Raw genomic sequence first — 17,250 nt, 5'->3', positions numbered from 1 at the left:
ACACACAAACAGTGCTTTAATCAAGTGATCAAGGTGACCGTCACCAGCTGATACCACGCGACAGAAGAGGCCCTTCCCCTTCGTGGTATTCTCCCCCAAGCAACCCACCCCGCTCTAGTCCTGGGGAAAAGTCCCATTTGAGGGCTGTTCTACAAAATACGTGATACTCTTCAAAACTGTCAAAGTGAATAAAAAAAGAAAAGAAAAAAGGCGAAAAACTAGGAAAGACTGAGAAACTGTCCCGGGGAGACTCAGGAGACAGGACTAAACACAGTGTGCTATACTGGTTTGGGTCCTGAAAGGGAAGAAAGATGTTAGTGGAAAACTGTTGAGATTTGAATAAAAAATCTGGACTTTCAGTAATAGTAACGTATGACTGTTCATCTCTTAGTTTTGATGTGCCGTGGGAATGTAAGATGCTAACATTAGAGGAAATTGGGTGAAGGGCATTTGGAAACCCCCTTTATTATCCTGTCAGTTTCTCCATAAATCTAAAATTATTCCAAAATAGAAGACTTAATGAAAAAAATATCTAGAAGCAGGGGGAACCTGAGTGGCTCAGTCAGATGACTCTTGATGTTAGCTGAGGCCTTGATCTCAGGATTGTGAGTTCAACACCCATGTTGAGCTTCATGTTGGGCATGGAGCCTGCTTTAAAAAATAAATAGGACGCCTGGGTGGCTCAGTGGGTTAAAGCCTCTGCCTTCGGCTCAGGTCATGATCCCAGAGTCCTGGGATCGAGTCCCGCATTGGGCTCTGGGCTCAGCAGGGAAACTGCTTCTCTCTCTCTCTGCCTGCCTCTCTGCCTACTTGTAATCTGTCTCTCTGTCAAATAAATAAATAAAATATTTAAAAAATAAATAAATAAAATAAATCTAGAAGCAAAAGTCATGGAATTCTCCAGGATTATAGAGAAAAAAATTTTTTTACAGAGTGGGGGGAAATTGAATCACAAAGGATTGATTCAAGAGACCTAATGTTTGTGTAATGAAATTTCCAGAGAGAAAAGGGAAAATAGAGGCAGGAAAATAGTTAGAAATAATAGAAGACAATTTCCCCAGAGAAAGAACAAGTCTTTAGATTAAAAGTACACACTGAAGGCAGAGCAGAATAAAAAACAAACCAAAAACCATGCCTAAGGTCTCCTGAGGTCTCAGAAAACCTAACTTTTCCTAGAAATTGAAAACAAATAAACAGATGATCTATAAAGGTGTAAAGATCAAATTAGCATCAGGCTTTTCTGGAGCTAGAAGTTAGGAAACAATGGCCTACAAAATCAGGGCAAATGTTTTTGAACCACCCAAACTAAAAAACAAGCATAGGGTCCAAATAGACTTGTGAGAATAAAGAAGTCTTACTTCCCATGCAATCTTGCTGGAAAAAGTAACCTGAGTTTGTGCTCCTGGAAAACAGAAAAAGGAAGACATGATGTAGTGTTCTCCTTCTCTTAGTTCCAGGAGCTGCACCTCCCAAGGTGTTAGAAATGCAAATTTTCATGCCCTATCCTGACCTATTGAATCAGAAACTTTGGAGGTGGGCTCAGCCATCTGTGTCATTTAACAAGCTGCAGAACCCATGGAGTTGTGGGTTACGCTCTCGAATCTCCTTTAGCTGTCTGATGCACTCACTGCTTGGTTGCTGTGAGTTGCTGCATAAAATGCAGCTGTCCTCTCTTCCTTCCTCTCCCCCCAACCCCAGTCTTAAGGGGAGACAGTCTCCAGAGTCTTCATGGAACCCCTCTAAAACTTTCTTGCTTAGCTTCCGGAATTCCCCTGCTTTATTCTGGTGGTGGTGATCCACTGGAGGAGTGGTCTTATCCCAGAATCCTTGCCTCAGGCTCTGCTTCAGACTAACACGACCTAATAGCCATGAAACAGTAGAATTAACCCCCAATACACATTTAAAAGAACCTCCAGGGTAATAACTGTTTGCCTATAAGTATTTCATTTAAATTAGAACAGGAAAACGTGGGCTCTGATAACAGTGTCTTAAAAATGTCTTCAAGAATAAATTGACTTCCAGTTAATAGATTGTACAATTAAGAAGTTAGAAGCTCTTAGTCATACGATAAAGAAGGAGCATGTTTCTTCTATCAGGAAGAAATGGGAAAGATGCCAAGAAACTCCAGGAAAAACACAAAACTGTACCAGAAAATTGTGATTCAATATGAAGTAAACAAAAATGTGGCATGATTCTAATGATTGATATGTAAGGCAAGAGAAGTATTTTGTCTTAACATTTGAAATACTCTTTTTGGGAGCCTTATTTTCTTTCACTTATATTATGAAAAAATTCAAACACATGCAGAGGTAGAAGGAATAGCAAATTCAGTTGCATGTACCCATCACTCAGCTTCAGTGGTTATTAAGGTCTGCTCAATCTCAAAATCTAGTCAGTTTTGTCTTTTATAGTTGATTTGTCTGAATGAGGATCCGAACAAGGTCTGTGTATTGTATTTAGCTGCTGTGTCTTCTGTGCCTCCCATGGGTTACTCCGCTTTGGATAGCACCAGTTAAGGGACTGAAATGACATTTCCTTCTCTACTGATCCATCACCATCTAAAATCTGCAGGGGTTCTTTTGTTCTTCCTTTAAGGCCAAATCCTTTGTCTTAATCAATATCATCTCCTGAAATAACCATGGGGTTAACTTCAAGTTCATGCTGCCTCAAGCTCTCTCAAATCTTCAGTTTCTTTAGAGGCAGAAGAATTTCCAGGTGCTTTATCTTTAGGTTTTAAAGGACCTTTTCTTGGTGACCCAGTCCATGTAGAAATTTGGGATTCCTCATTCCAGCATAAACAGTGAGACAGGTGTCTACTGTCTAGCAGTCTTCTGGACTTTTCTGTTTACCGAAGTTAATATTAAAAGCTCCCCGAATTAAACATGCTATGGATACTTGAGTGCCAGAGGAAATTAAAGAGACCAAACAATGCTCTAATTTATATATGGACTCCTCAGAAAATCCAGAAAGTCTAGGTTAGGGGCCAAAAGGTTTTTGGAGCTGTAACCACAGAAGACGCCCCTAGGAATGAACCCAGGGGTCCCAGTTTTTGTCATAAGTTGCTCCCTTGACCTGGAGGATTGCCATCCTGCAACCTTGCACCTCCAGCCCAACCCAGCCTGCCTGGGTGCTGGACTTTACCCCTTCCCTCCCCTTTATCAGGTTGTTGATTCCAGGAAGGGCAGAAGGGATAGGTGGGGCTGGAACACAAGATGAAGGGAGTTTGGATCTCAGTTGCCCAAGACTTCTCAGTTACCAATAGGTTGGGCTAGTTTTGGACCCAGGTTAGTCTGGCTCCATATTTTACCCACTTCTTCTCCTTCCCCAATCCTAAAACACTTGGGAGCCAAAAGGAAAAGTCCTAATGGAACTTGGGTGTTCCCTGAGGGGTCCAAAGGGGATTTCCTGGAGTCAGAATGGCCAAGTTTCCTGAAGTTAAACAGTTGACACAGACAAATAACAGACACTCCCAGAAACATGAAACCAACAGCCAACGAACCGACCAACAGTCAATCAACGGACCTACAGCAGCACCAACCAAAAATGGTCTTTTCAACAGGTGAGGAAAAATCGGAGAATTATTCAAGTCAATTTCTTCACTCTTGGGGGTGGGGCTTAAACATTAACCAGCTAGTGTGTGTGTGTGTGTGCGCGCGCCGCGCGGCGTGCACGCACACATGGAGGGGGCTGTCTATTTTGAATAACCCAGGCACTGAGCCCCCACCCTCAAGGAAACTTCCTGAACATAATCTGCCTGTGAATGATGAAGCCCAGCTGGCAGGCAAGATTTTCATCATGTTCTCCTTGTCCATTCTCATCGCCAGTGCAAGATCAGGCACAACAGAAACATTCTATGGGTGAATTCCATTTCTGAAAATGAGCCCACTTTCTCTGCCACCTGATCATTCTTCCAGTATTCAGTGATTTTTTTAATTATTAGAAAAGAGAAAACTGTAGTCAGGGAAGGGAATTTACAGGGGAAATTATGCAGGTTGCTTTGTAGAAATATTTTTTAAATGCCTTCCTGGATAAAGTAGGGGAAACGAGGGAGTAAACAAGCAGCCTTAGAAATCTGCTGAGGAAAAGGCTCTTCATTTCTGAAGGGTGTGTGGGACCCATGCAGACCATGTACTGTATTCAAGGATCTCTAAGGATTCATAGCCCAGAAATTGGGAAGGGGGGCAGACGTTCACGTGGGTCATCAGGAGCATACCTTCAGGCTTCCAGGAATGGGTTCCTCATCATACATATTGAATAGTCCATTCAATATGTACTAACTGAGCACCTATTATGCATCAGAACTTGTTTAAAGTACTGGGGATACTGGGCTTTACATTCTAGTTGGAAGAACAGGAAAAAAAAAAGTAAGTAAGATAAAATTAGAAATGCATTTACCCCTTGACCCAATAACCCCCCTTCTGGGACTGTAGCCTAGAGTTCTGCTGCACAGTAAAATGTAGGCATGAGGTTATCCATTGCAGGACTGGTGGTGCTGGACACAACTTTGAATCTTAAACTGTGGGAACATATTATCCATTCAAACCAAAACAAAATAACTTTTAAATTTTAATGTACGTTTTATTAGATGGTAATAAATGTGTGATGGGGAAAAATAAAGTAGGGAAGGGGATTACAAATAAAAATATAAAAAATAAAAATATAGAAGGGAAGGGTAATGCAGGGAGGGATGCTCCTATTTTAAATTGATTGTCAGGGAAGGTCTAACAAGGAAGATAATATTTGAGTAACCTGCTCTCTCTCTCTCTCTCTCTGTCTGCCTCTCTGCCTACTTGTGATTTCTGTCAAATAAATAAATAAAATCTTTAAAAAAAAATCCTGAAGGAGATGAGGATGTATTAGGGAAGTGTTCCAGACAGAGGGAAGAGCAGGTGCAAAGGCCCTGGGGTGAGAGCCCATTTGGCATATCTGAAGAGCAGTAAGGAGGCCAGCTGGGTTGGAGTAGAGTGAGCAGGGGGCAGAGTGGGTGCCAGTGTTGCCACCCTAGGCACTCTGAGTCTGAGTGGCTGCAGCTGTGGGTCACCCATGACCCTCGGAGGCTCCCTTTTCATGCTGGCCTCCCCAGTTCATTCAAACATTTCCCCAAATGACACCTGGCCCTTCCCCGAATCTTCTCTGCCTGTGAATATTCATCCTGAAATGGAGGCCCAGAACTGTGCTGGCTTGTGTCCTTGGTGACCCCACTGCCACCTCCAGCCCACCTGCCCTTTCCGCAGTGCTACGGGTTGCCCACCGCTTCCTCCTGGGACCTCTCTTCTGTGTTGGCCCTCCAGACTCAAGCCCTATCTAGGCCTCTGACTGTTTCTTCAAAGTCTCCCTCACTGCCCCTGCTTACTGAGGTTCCCAGGCTCTGTCCCCACCCTCTTCTCTCTCTCCTACCAACTCTTGCCATCCTTCCCCAGGGCTTCTGAGTACATTTCTCTCTGGAGCCCAGATCCACAGTCCTCTCACTCCCTGGACCCCAGATGTCTCAGGCACCTTGAATTCTACCTACATCCAGAGTTGGGCTTACCACCCACTGATCACCTGTCTGCCCCCCAGACCAGTTCGAGCTGGTCCTTTGGATGCCCTTCCTCTCCCAGACAGCACCAACCGTCCTCCCTGCCTGCACCTTCCTTTTGTGCCCACCTGAGCAAGGACAAGCTCTTCCTGTTTCCCGCTGCCTCCCTAGCACCTTGCACACAGTGAGCTCTCCATAAGTAAACTTTAGTAAATGACCGGACAGTCTCATCCACTGTTTCTGGGTTCTGAATCTGCTCCCCTCTCACAGTGACCCCTCCCAGGCTCAGTGGCCACCCCGCAGACCCCCACCTCTTCAATCCCGGGGCAGTGGGGGAGACCCTGTTTTGTCTGGTTTGCTGAGGCAAGGGCTCTCAGCAGAGGGTGATCCCTCCCTCCCCACCCCCAGGGCGCCTGATCAAATGCATGCCACCAGTTTAGTGTGAGTTCTAGATAAACAAGTAGTTTTTCCATGTAGCTATGTCCCCTATACTGTGTGTCTTTCTTATATACTTATAATAGAAAGTTATTTCTTGCTTATCTGAAATCCAGCTTCCGTGGGGCAATCCTTTATTTCTGTTAGCTAAATCTGGCCGCCATATCCCTAGGTGACATTTGGCAAAGTCAGAAGACATTTTTGGTTGTCTCAGCTGGAGGGGTGGTACTACTGGTCTTTGGTGGGCAGAGGTCAGGGAGCTGTTAAACACCCTCCAGTGCATAGGAGAGTTCCCCACAACCAAGAATTATCCAGACCAAAGTGCACCTCTCTCTAGGCATACCCAGGGCACACAGAACTCCCGCCCCACCTCCACCCCTAACCACCCGCCTTGCCCCCACATCCCCAGACCATTAAAAGACGTGGAGAGAGACTCATGGTCCTGTCTCACAACCAATGCCAAGTTACAAAGTTAATGGGAAAAACAGGATATGAAATCGTGTTCTCTCTCAGCACTGCGCAGGCGGATCTAGGCACCAAAAAATTCAATGAAGGGAAAATGTAAAATGTCAAGGTGGTTACCTCAGGCCATAGAAATATTTCTTCCTCTCTCCTTTTCTCTTTTTCCTTTCCCACAAGTCTCTAGAGAATCATGTTTGTAAAATACTTAACAGTTTTTAAACTTTTCATTCCTTAAATAATGCATGAGAACCTTCTCCTTGTATTAGAAGACACGGGGAAGAGTACAGCAAGGCCAGTGTCCTCGGACCAGCGCCTCCGGTCTGGGCCCAAGGCCTCTGGGGACAACTGTTCCTGCAGGGCTAAGGCGGAGCCTTAGAATCAGGAGGGACCTGATTCTGACTCTGGCCTTGAACTGGCATTGAAAAATACATCCTACTAGGTACTGCCAGATTGTTTTAGAGGTAGCTGTGTCCTTTAACTCTGCCACAACAGGATCGGACAGAGTCGGTGTGAGCCAGTACTTGACCCCAGACTTGAAAATCCTGGCCAGGGGCGCCTGGGTGACTCAGTCTAAGCGTCTGCCGTAGTCTCAGGTCATGATCCCCAGGGTCCTGGGATGGAGTTCCATGTTGGGCTCTCTGATCAGTGGGGAGCCTGCTTCTCCTGCCTGCCACTCCCCCTGGTTTTACTCACTCTCTGTCTCTGACAAATAAATAAATAAAATCTTAGAAAAAGAAAGAAAGGAAGAAAGTAAGTAAGTGCTGGCCAATCTGATGGGTGAAAAGTATAATCTCATTGTTTTACTTTGCACTTCCCTTATTACAACTATTTTTTTCAGTTTTTTTTTTTTAAGATTTTATTTATTTATTTGACAGACAGAGATCACAAGTAGGCAGAGAGGCAGGCAGAGAGAGAGGAGGAAGCAGGCTCCCTGCTGAGCAGAGAGCCCGATGCGGGAATCGATCCCAGGACCCTGAGATCATGACCTGAGCCGAAGGCAGAGGCTTAACCCACTGAGCCACCCAGGCACCCTATTTTTTTCAGTTTTATCGAGATAAAATCACCATATAACACTGTGTAAATTTAAGGTGTACAGTGTAATGATTTGATACACACATATGTTGGGAAGTGATCACCACTCTAAGGTTAGTTAACAATCCATCACTCACATAGCTACCTACCCTGTGAGTGTGGATGTGTGTGATGAGAACTTCTAAGATCTGTGCTGAGCAATTTGCAAGTGTGCCACACAGTATCGTTAGCTACAGTCACCGCGGTGAACGTGATCATCTTATAACTGAGGGTTTGGCCACCTTCACCCACTTCCTCCACCCCTGAGCTTCTGACAACCACCAATCTACTCTCCACTTCTACGAGTTCGGGGTGCTTTCTTTTTCCTTTTTTTAAAGATCCTACATATAAGATCACACACTAGGGGCACCTGGCTGGCTCATTTAGTAGAGTTTGTGACTCTAGATCTAGGGGTTGTGAGTTCGAGCCCCACGTTGGGTGTAGAGATGACTTAAATATAATATATTTATTTTTTAAAAAGATTTTATTGATTTATTGGACAGAGAGAGCACAAGCAGGGGGAGAGACAGAGGGAGAAGCAGACTTCCCACTGAGCAGGAAACCCAATGTAGGGCTCAATCTCAGGACCCTGGGATCCCAGGATGCTTAACTGACTGAGCCACCCAGGCGCCGCAAAAAATATAATCTTCAGAAGAAAAAAAGATCTAAGATCACACAATATTTTTTCCCTCTGACCTCCTTCACTTAGTATAATGCCTGCAAGTTCGATCTGTGTTGCAAATGGTAGCATTTCCTTCCCTTGGTTGAAATGTATATACATTTCCTTATCCATTCATTCATCAGCCACCACTTGGGTTGGTTCCATGGCTTGGCTATTGTAAATAAAGTTGCAATAAACATGGGCTAAGGATATCTCCTTGAGACAGTGACTTCACTTCCTTTGGATCTATTTCCAGCAGTGGTTCCCTTTTCTCCACATCCTTGCCAGCATGTATTTCTTGTCTTTTTGATAATAGCCATTCTAACAGGTGTGAGGTGATGCTTTTGTCTCGTTGTGGTTTCGATTTGCATTCCTCTGATGATGCACGATGCTGAGCATCTTTTCATGTGTCCATTGGCCATTTGTTTATCACCTTGAAAAAATGTTACAACTGAGACTGGATATCTTCAGGTGTTCTTCTTTATGTTTAAATTAATGAAAAATTTAATCAATATGCATGCACATCTTACGACATTCAGAAAGGGTGGTTCCTGAAAAGCCAACCTCCTTTCCATGTCTGAAGCCCTGCTTTGCAGTCTCCTGTCCAGAGACCACATCCAGAAGCAGTGTCTGGGATTTCCTTCCAGAGATATTCAGTGCAAGTGTAATTGCTCACATATATAACCTTCTTCTCTAGTTTCTGCACAAAACATAACATTTTTCCATACTGTTCTGCACTTGGCTCTTTCCTTTTTTAATCTGGAAAGTGATTCATTCCCCTACACATAGAGCCATTTCATTCTTGTTCATGATTTCATAGTAGCCCATCTGATGGATAGATTACAACTCATTTAAACAATCCCCTAGTGCTGGGGGCGCCTGGGTGGCTCAGCCGGTAAGCGTCTATTTTGGGCTTGGGTCCTCAACCTGGAGTTCTGGGATCCAGTCCCGTGTTGGGCTCCGTGCTCAGCAGGGAGTCTGCTTCTCCCTCTGCCTCTACCTGCACCCCCCCCCACCCCTCTGCTTGTGCTTATTCTCTTTCTCTCTCAAATAAACAAATAAAATCTTGAAACAGTTTCCTAGTGTTGGACACTTTGGGGGAATCCACTCTTCTGCTACAATGCATGTTCTTGTGCATAGGCAGTTTTTCACTTAGAGGAATATATTTGTAGCTAATTTGCCAGAAATGGAATAGTAAGGTCACAGGGCAAGTTTAAAGCATTTATGTTTGTAACCAAATTGTGTGCTGTATCAGTTTGCTGATTATGTCATTTCTTGATTGTAAAGAAACTTATTTTTTAATTCACAGAAAAAAATGTAGCATAATCGTTGTCTCTGATGATAAGAAACCATGATTTATAAAACATATACTGCATGTCAGGAACTTGACACCTAGTGCTAAAAGCACTAGAGACCTAGCAGGAACAGTGAGGTAAGCCTTTTGTTTAAGGCACCCATGATGTAAGGAGCAGAGCCAGAAATCAAACCTTGGCCTGTCCGGCTCCCTCCCCCAGGCCTGGACCCTGGAATGAGGAACTACTTTCTAGCATGGCTCACAGTGATGTCATGTGACAGGTGTCCAGCAGGAGGCCTGAACCCTGCGACTGGGAACATAGATCCAGGAACACAGAACAGGTCATGGGGGGTGGGGGTGCAGATGGAATAAATTTGCTGATGAAAAGTAAAAAGGATGGCCTAAGCTCAGACTCTGGGGCCACACCATCTGGATTTGAATCTTCTGTCACTTCCTAGCTCTGTGACCTCTCTTTTCATATGCAAAATATAAACTCTGATTCATACTTGTTGTGGAAATTCAATGCCTTAAAGAATGTTAAAAAAAAAAAAAAGAAAAGAAAGGGGGGTGCCTGGGTGGCTCAGTAGGTTAAGCCTCTACCTTTGGCTCAGGTCATGATCTCAGGGTCCTGGGATCGTGCCCCACATTGGGTTCTCTGCTCAGCAGGGAGCCTGCTTCCTCCTCTCTGTCTCTCTGCATACTTCTGATCTCTATCTGTCAAATAAATAAACAAAATCTTTAAAAAAAAGGAAAGAACAAAAACACCTGAAACTTTGCAGGCATTTGAAAGCATTAGCCATGTATTAGCAAAGAACTAAATTGTGTTTAAAGGTATTTTAATTGGTAATCTTTGCCTTTGTGTTGTTTACAAATTTTATTCGGGTCCCACTGGCATTGATGGGATCCATTTAGCCCAAGGGGACGGGAGGTAACGTCATAATGTCCCGGTTTGCAGGGACCACATGTAAGGGTTTGATCAGAACATTGCCAGGCCCATCTGGCAGCACAGCAGCTGAGAGAGTTCCCAGAAGTTTAAATATTTTGCCAAAAAATAATTGTTTAAAAGTGTTGAAATGCTGTCATGCCAACGGAGTTTTCTCGAAGTTAACACCGATTTAGCTCTTACTATGTGCCAAGCACTGTTAGAAGTCTCTCGTGGAATCCTCACAGCTAGCCTAGCGGGGAAGTATTCTTATTATCCCCGTTTGAAAGGTGAGGAAACCCTGACAGAGCTTTAAGCCATTTGCCCAAGGCCATCCCATCTGATTTGTGCGCCAGGCTCCGGGAGACCAGAGCCTGTTCTCCTCTCTGAGCATCTGCCTCTCTCAATGGGCAACTGGATGGAGAATCAAGTTGTTGTCCTCTCAATCACAGCGCTCTTTTGAAATGAAATCTATCGAAACCCTCACACCTCCCCAAGCCTGAACAGCTCTGATGTCAGACCAGAGGGGACGGGGAGCCATGGAGGGTTCCTAACCTGGGGCATGACACATTAACTTACATTTTAGGAAGGAGCAAGAATGCCCCTGACAGGTGAGGAGAGAGAGACCACTGTGCCCTAGGGAAAATATTTGTGGCAGGCCTGTGAGGGGAGGGAGGGGGATGGGGCAGGGGCTCTAGGTCAAAGCTGTGGGCAGAGCCAGGTAAGGTCCTTGGACTGTCCTCTCTGGGACTACTGGAATCCTCCTAAGGCCCTTATCCAGCAAGAGGTACTTCAGTGATGTAAATTAAATGTCTATAGTCACAAGGGGCTATTGAAGCCTTGAAATGTGGCTTTTTGAAATTGACAAGTGCTGCAAATAGAAAATACATGTTGGATTTCAAAGGCTTAATGAAAAAAGCAAAACATCTCGATAACTTTCATATGAATTACATGTTGAAGTGATAACATTTTTGGATAGGTGGGGTAAATTAAATATTAAAATTAACATCAACTGTTTCTCCTCCCTTCTGAGTGGCTACCAGCAAACTTGAAATTATGTCTGCGCTCACATTACATTTCTGCTGGACAGGGCTGTGCATAGACTTCCTCCAGGCACCTGCCTCTCTTGCCCTTCACGAGAAGTTGTGGAGGTGTCTGGTGAGGACTGGGCAGGCAGAGGCGCACACCACCGCGCTCGTTAATCTGACACGCGGTCAAAGGCTGAGGCCGCCCTTGACCTGTCTGGGTCCGCTGTGCTCTGCCGCCCTCTACTGGCTGCTCTTCCAAGCTGTCCTGCTCTTCAATGACCTTTCATCGTTGGAGGTGAGACTGGACTTGGTATCTTGAAATACCTTGTGGTCCCAAACCATTTATCGCATTCACGTACTATCCTGTTTTGATTTTAGTCTTGATTTTAATTCAAAGTCACTTTACCTAAAGAATTTAAGAAATGTCCTGTTCCCCAGTTACAATCTTTTCAACGGGTCTCAATACAATTAAGGTGTCTCAGGTAAGTTCTTCTCCAACTGTGGCTTCTGGATGGGGGAAAATTATTGATATTGTGTAACCCTTTAAATTCATGGATGTTAATACGTAATTTTCTTGAGGGGGGGTAGATTTCCAGGCTGGTCTTAGAAGACCTTGGTTGGTAAAATGGGTTAATATTATAGTAAGCAGGTTAAACTGCATCATGAGAATTATGGGGCAAAAATGTATAATGTATATAAAGTACTTAGCATAGTGCTTGGTACATTATAAGCTCTCAATATGTTCAGCTATTAGTATATAAAATTGCTTGCTGTTTACATAAGCGGAAATCTTTTACAAGTGTTGTGGCTAGAACCTTGTACCCTGCAGGCTAGGACTTTGGTTCAGACCCTTCTTTTTTTTCTCTTCTTCTTCTTTTTTTTTTTTTTGCAGGCCCTTTTTGATGAGTAAACAAGGGGTCATGGGAAGGAAGGATTTCAGCAGATCCCTAAGCTAGGAAAACACCCAGCTGGTATGGGGTCTTCCTGGAAAACCACCTAAATCAAACCTAAGTCAGCTTGGCCAACGAGGACAAGGAGTGTTAGTGGGAAGGGTCATGGATCCAATCCAAGGGAGCTCTGGATTTGTCAGGGGGCATTAAGGCATTCTCGGGGTTATGCACAATAAAAACATAAGTTTAAGGAGAGACTGAAATAATATAAAAGGTGCAGCTGTTTGAGAAAAGTGTGTTTGTGTATTTTGTTTTAAAGATTTTTTATTTATTTGTTTGACAGAGAGAGACACAGTGAGAGAGGGAACACAAGCGGGAGAGTGGGAGAGGGAGAAGCAGGCTTCCCACCCAGCAGAGAGCCCAACGCAGGGCTCCATCCCAGGACCCCGGGATCACAATACGAGCCGAAGGCAGGTGCCTAACGAGTGAGCTACCCAGGCACCCTGTGTTTGTGTATTTTTAAAGTGGATAATTGTGGGTATCAAATCACTGTGGCATTTATCTTCCTATGGATACATTTAAAACAATGACTGCTATATTTTAAGGTGTTGACATGATGAGAGTGCTGGAAATTATACCAACTTCTGGTGAAAACTTCTACCTATGTTAAAGCTCTATGCAACTTGAAATGTACAAAGGAAAACCGCATCCTTTACATTCTTGTAGGGAGGATGGGAGCGCACAATTTTGAAGACCGGGTCTAGGTTGCACACTCAGGAGTGGAATGGCTGAGGTTTGTGGATGTACAATCCAGGTTCCTCGAGGGTACTGAACTTTCCAAAGCAGCTGGACTAATTGACATCCCCCACCCCGACCCTGCTCCCCTTTTCCTGGCTGGCCCCTAGCAATAGAGATGAATCCTATTGCTGAGACTCCTCCCCCATGCTCCATGACTGTGTGGAGGTCTGCAACATTCTGGAAGCTGCTATGTCCATGTCTTTCTGGGAAAGTACAAGGCTAAGTGGAGGTGACTTGCTGCCAGAACTCCAGGGCTCCTGAGCCTGTCAGATCAGGGTCTGGAGAACTAGATCAGAAGGTTCTAATGGCTTCTCTCTACAAAAGCCCAGAGTAGGTACCTCATAGAAGGAGTCCTCTCTGCTCACAGCCAGCCGTGTCATACCCTAGGCCTGGCTCCTGCCCCTGAGCCTTGATGGCTACAAGCCGGCTCTTGGCTCCTGCCTTCCTCCTTTGTCTCCAAGCTAACTAGCCACCTGTTCACACAACCTTGGTGTGGGCAGGAAATGGGGCTGTTGGTAGCACTGGCTTGTTACCATCTCATTCCTTTCCTCCCGTCACTCCAAATGGAGTCACAGTAAATTTTGATGTGTGGGTTTCACTAGTCAAATCTGGGGGAGCCAGCCTCCTGCCTCTTGTTTGGGGAGCACGCCCACCTAAAGCTGTGTGCTTTCGTACATTCTCAGCCCCTGGAATTTGACTACCAAAGATGCCCATTTGGTTAGCGTATCAGTTGAAGGGTAAGGAGTACCCGCTGGGAAGAGCAACCGGCCCCACTCCTTTGTGGGAAAGAGGTCTACCAAAGTGATGTAGTTACAGACTGTAGCCGCCAGAGGGCAAAGTAAGCAAAGCTTTGGGAGAGCCAATTTGGGAATGGTGGAATTTCTGAAGTCAGACTAGAGAGGGTCTCTGGGTACTTCGTGTTTCCCCTTCTTTTTTTTTTTTTTTTTTTTTTTTAAAGATTTTATTTATTTATTTGACAGACAGAGATCGTAAGTAGGCAGAGAGGCAGGCAGAGAGAGAGAGGAGGAAGCAGGCTCCCTGCCGAGCAGAGAGCCCGATGCGGGGCTCGATCCCAGGACCCTGGGATCATGACCTGAGCCGAAGGCAGCGGCTCAACCACTGAGCCACCCAGGCGCCCCCGTGTTTCCCCTTCTTGAACTGGATTTGGTAAACCCTCTCAGGAAGGGTCTAGCCGGCCTTCCTTACCTGCCCGCCACGTCCTTCCTGGTCCCTGTTACAGCTGTTCTTGGGCCCCACCTCTCCAGACCTGACACTGGTCCCAGGCCATCAGAGGAAGCCTTGATGGGTTGAGGCTCTCGTGGCTTTTTTCTGTCCCATGGCTATATCTTTCTGCTTCAGCAGTTTTTGTTTTCCTTTGTTTTGTTTTTTAAATATTTTATTTATTTATTTGACAGGCAGAGATCACAAGTAGGCAGAGAGGCAGGCAGAGAGAGAGAGGAGGAAGCAGGCTCCCCTCTGAGCAGAGAGCCCCATGCAGGGCTCGATCCCAGGACCCCGGGATCATGACCTGAGCCGAAGGCAGAGGCTCTAACCCACTGAGCCACTCAGGCGCCCCTTTTGTTTTGTTTTTTAATTTAATGCTTCAGCAGTCTTGTCTTTGGCCCAATTATTTCCACATCTTCCCTTTAAGGGACTTTTTTCTCCACCCTATACATTACAGTAGTATGGTCCTTTTACCAGTAGTCAAATTGTGTGAGAAAGAAAAGTACCAGTGTGGGGGCGCCTGGGTGGCCCGGTTTGTTGGGCTCCCAACTCTCGGTTTCAGTTCAGGTGATGATCTCAGGGTCTTGGGATCAAGCGGGCATCTGGCTCCCTTCATAGCGTGGAGCCCTTTTGAGATTCTTTCCCTCTGCCCCCTCCCTCTCTTCCCCAACTTGCGCAAGCACAGACTCTCTTTCTCTCTCTCTCTCTATTTCTCTCTCAAATAAATAAGTCTCTAAAAAAAGAAAAGAAAGGTGCTAGTGTGTTCTGGTCTTCCACAAAGATCAGCCGAGTGAGCCCACCTGTTAGTGTTGGGAAGCATTCAGCGAGAGAACTCCCCTTACCCAAAAACATGGAAGATGGAGGCAAACCTAAATGCCAAGTTATCTGTGCTAAAAGCAATGCTACTTTGCCCCACGTAACAGACAGTTTCCATGTGCTGGCAACTATATTGAGTGTTTTAAGCTACCATTTAATGGGATCACAGAAATCCTATGAGGGCAGTGATTGTTTCTCCTCTTTCCAGATGAAGAATCTGAGCTTCAGGAAGGTTAAGCAGGTTTGCCTGAGATCACAAAGCTGGTAAGTGGCAGAATTGGAAAATGAAACCGATGGGGCTGGCTTCATTATTTCCCCGGTGCCCCCTCACCTCCGATCCAGCTTACATTCCCTCCTGATGTGGCACAAGCATCCTTCTTGGCACCTGTGCTTCATGAGGACACCGTGTGTGTGACATTGCAAATGCCCATCTGTCCATCACAATCTATCCCACCGCCTAAGGAAAGATCTGAGGAAATGTGCCCCAATATGTTTATACTGCTTAACTAGAGCACTGTTTTTATATTCTTGATTCTTTTCCAAGGTTTTTACTAATGTATTTTACTTTTTGAATCAGAAAACTATTTTCAGCATGGGGGAGGTCCTTCTTCTGCCCCCAGAGGCTTCAGCCCATTCATTCTGCCTGAGGTGTCTCTTGGTCCAGCAAACACCTGAGTGTCTTGTGAGCCTTAGTGCAGGACTGGGTCTCTGTGACATCCTTTCAAACACTCTGCCCCCTCAGTACTCTATGGTCCCCATGATCTGGTATGATGCTTATTATCTGTAACCCCCACCTCACCTACAGATTTGAGCAGGGGTTCAGTTAGATTCATCAGTTTCCCCAGGACTTGGCAAAAGCTGCAGATCCATATACTAGCTAAAGCTAATTGAGCACTTACTATGTTTTAGGTGCTTTATTCTGTGCTAAGCATTTTGCCTCTATTAATTCATTTAATCTCACAACTGTCCCATGAGGTAGGTTTACTACTATTTTCATTCATTTTTTAAAAGATTTTTATTTATTTATTTGGCAGAGAGAGAGCTACAGCAGGAACACAAACAAGGGGAGTGGGAGAGGGAGGAGCAGGCTTCCCGCCAAGCAGGGACCCCAACATGGGGTTCGATCTCAGGACCCTGGGATCATGACCTGAGCTAAAGGCAGATGCTTAATGACTGAGCCACCCAGGCACCCCTATTTTTCATTCATTTTACAGATGAGGAAATTTATGCAGAGCTAACTAGCTGGAGGTCATGGAGCTAGAAAATAACCATACCAGGGATGTGTACCCAGGCTGTCTGGCTCCAATCCATGACCTTAAACATTATGCTATACTGAAAAGATGCTTGGGAAAGTTTTGCTGGATTAGGAAACCTGGAATTTCTCCAAAGTGTCATTCCATGTGAAAAGTGTTTTGACTGACCCCAAAGACAGGGGTTTAACTCCATACCCCAACCTCCCCTGTGGCTCTAGTGACCACACAGGCAGTTTGTTCAGAAAAAGGTGAACAAAATAAAATGATTGCTCTCACTGAGCTCACTGAGTTCACCCCTATTCATTCCCTGGACCCCACAGGCCATAGAAGAGGAAGGACGTGTGAATGTGGAAGATGGGTTGTGATGGTCTGACTTTCCTGGCCTGAGGACAGCAGCAACAATCCTGAATTCCTCTGGATGGGTCTCTTCCACCCGTCTGGAGTGGATCTGGGACAGAATGGGGTCCTAGGATCTCAACCGAGCATGATGAAATTTAACTCTGAGTTTCCCAAGGCCCTCAGACAAACAGAGAAACAAGACCAGTATGTAACACTCCACGTGAGCTATCTTCGGTTCATTAAGTCCATGAGCAGTTACTGATTACCATGCTCTGCTGATCTCTGCGCCCAATCCCAAGGAAACAAGAAGTCAGGCACCATGGATCTCTGCAGTAAAAAGGACTTCAGCAGCACTGTCCATAGGAAATGTAAGAACCACAAATGGAAGCCACATATGGGATTCTAGTTTTTCTAACAGCCACATGAAAAAAAAAACACCAAAAGAAACAGGTGAACTTATTTTAATAGCCTGTTTTAACTCAATATACATAAAATGTTATTGTCTCAACATGTAATCAATATAAAACTGATTAAGGAAA

The 17,250-nt window shown here is 45.0% G+C and overlaps 1 long non-coding RNA gene across 2 annotated transcripts; it reads left to right on the top strand.

Moving 5' to 3' along the window:
* Positions 1-3,208: 3,208 nt before the first annotated feature.
* On the top strand, positions 3,209-17,250 carry LOC309872686. Of its 2 annotated transcripts, XR_014316055.1 has the most exons (4): positions 3,209-3,559; positions 13,008-13,074; positions 15,328-15,383; positions 16,693-17,250. It is a non-coding gene; the product is annotated as an uncharacterized lncRNA (long non-coding RNA). The 2 variants fall into 2 exon arrangements; XR_014316054.1 differs by lacking the exon at positions 13,008-13,074.

Source organism: Mustela nivalis (genome assembly GCF_964662115.1).
Source record: "Mustela nivalis genome assembly, chromosome: 9".
Classification (NCBI taxonomy): domain Eukaryota; kingdom Metazoa; phylum Chordata; class Mammalia; order Carnivora; family Mustelidae; genus Mustela; species Mustela nivalis.
Note: the sequence above shows the minus strand (reverse complement) of the source record. Positions and strands in the feature narration are given on the sequence as shown.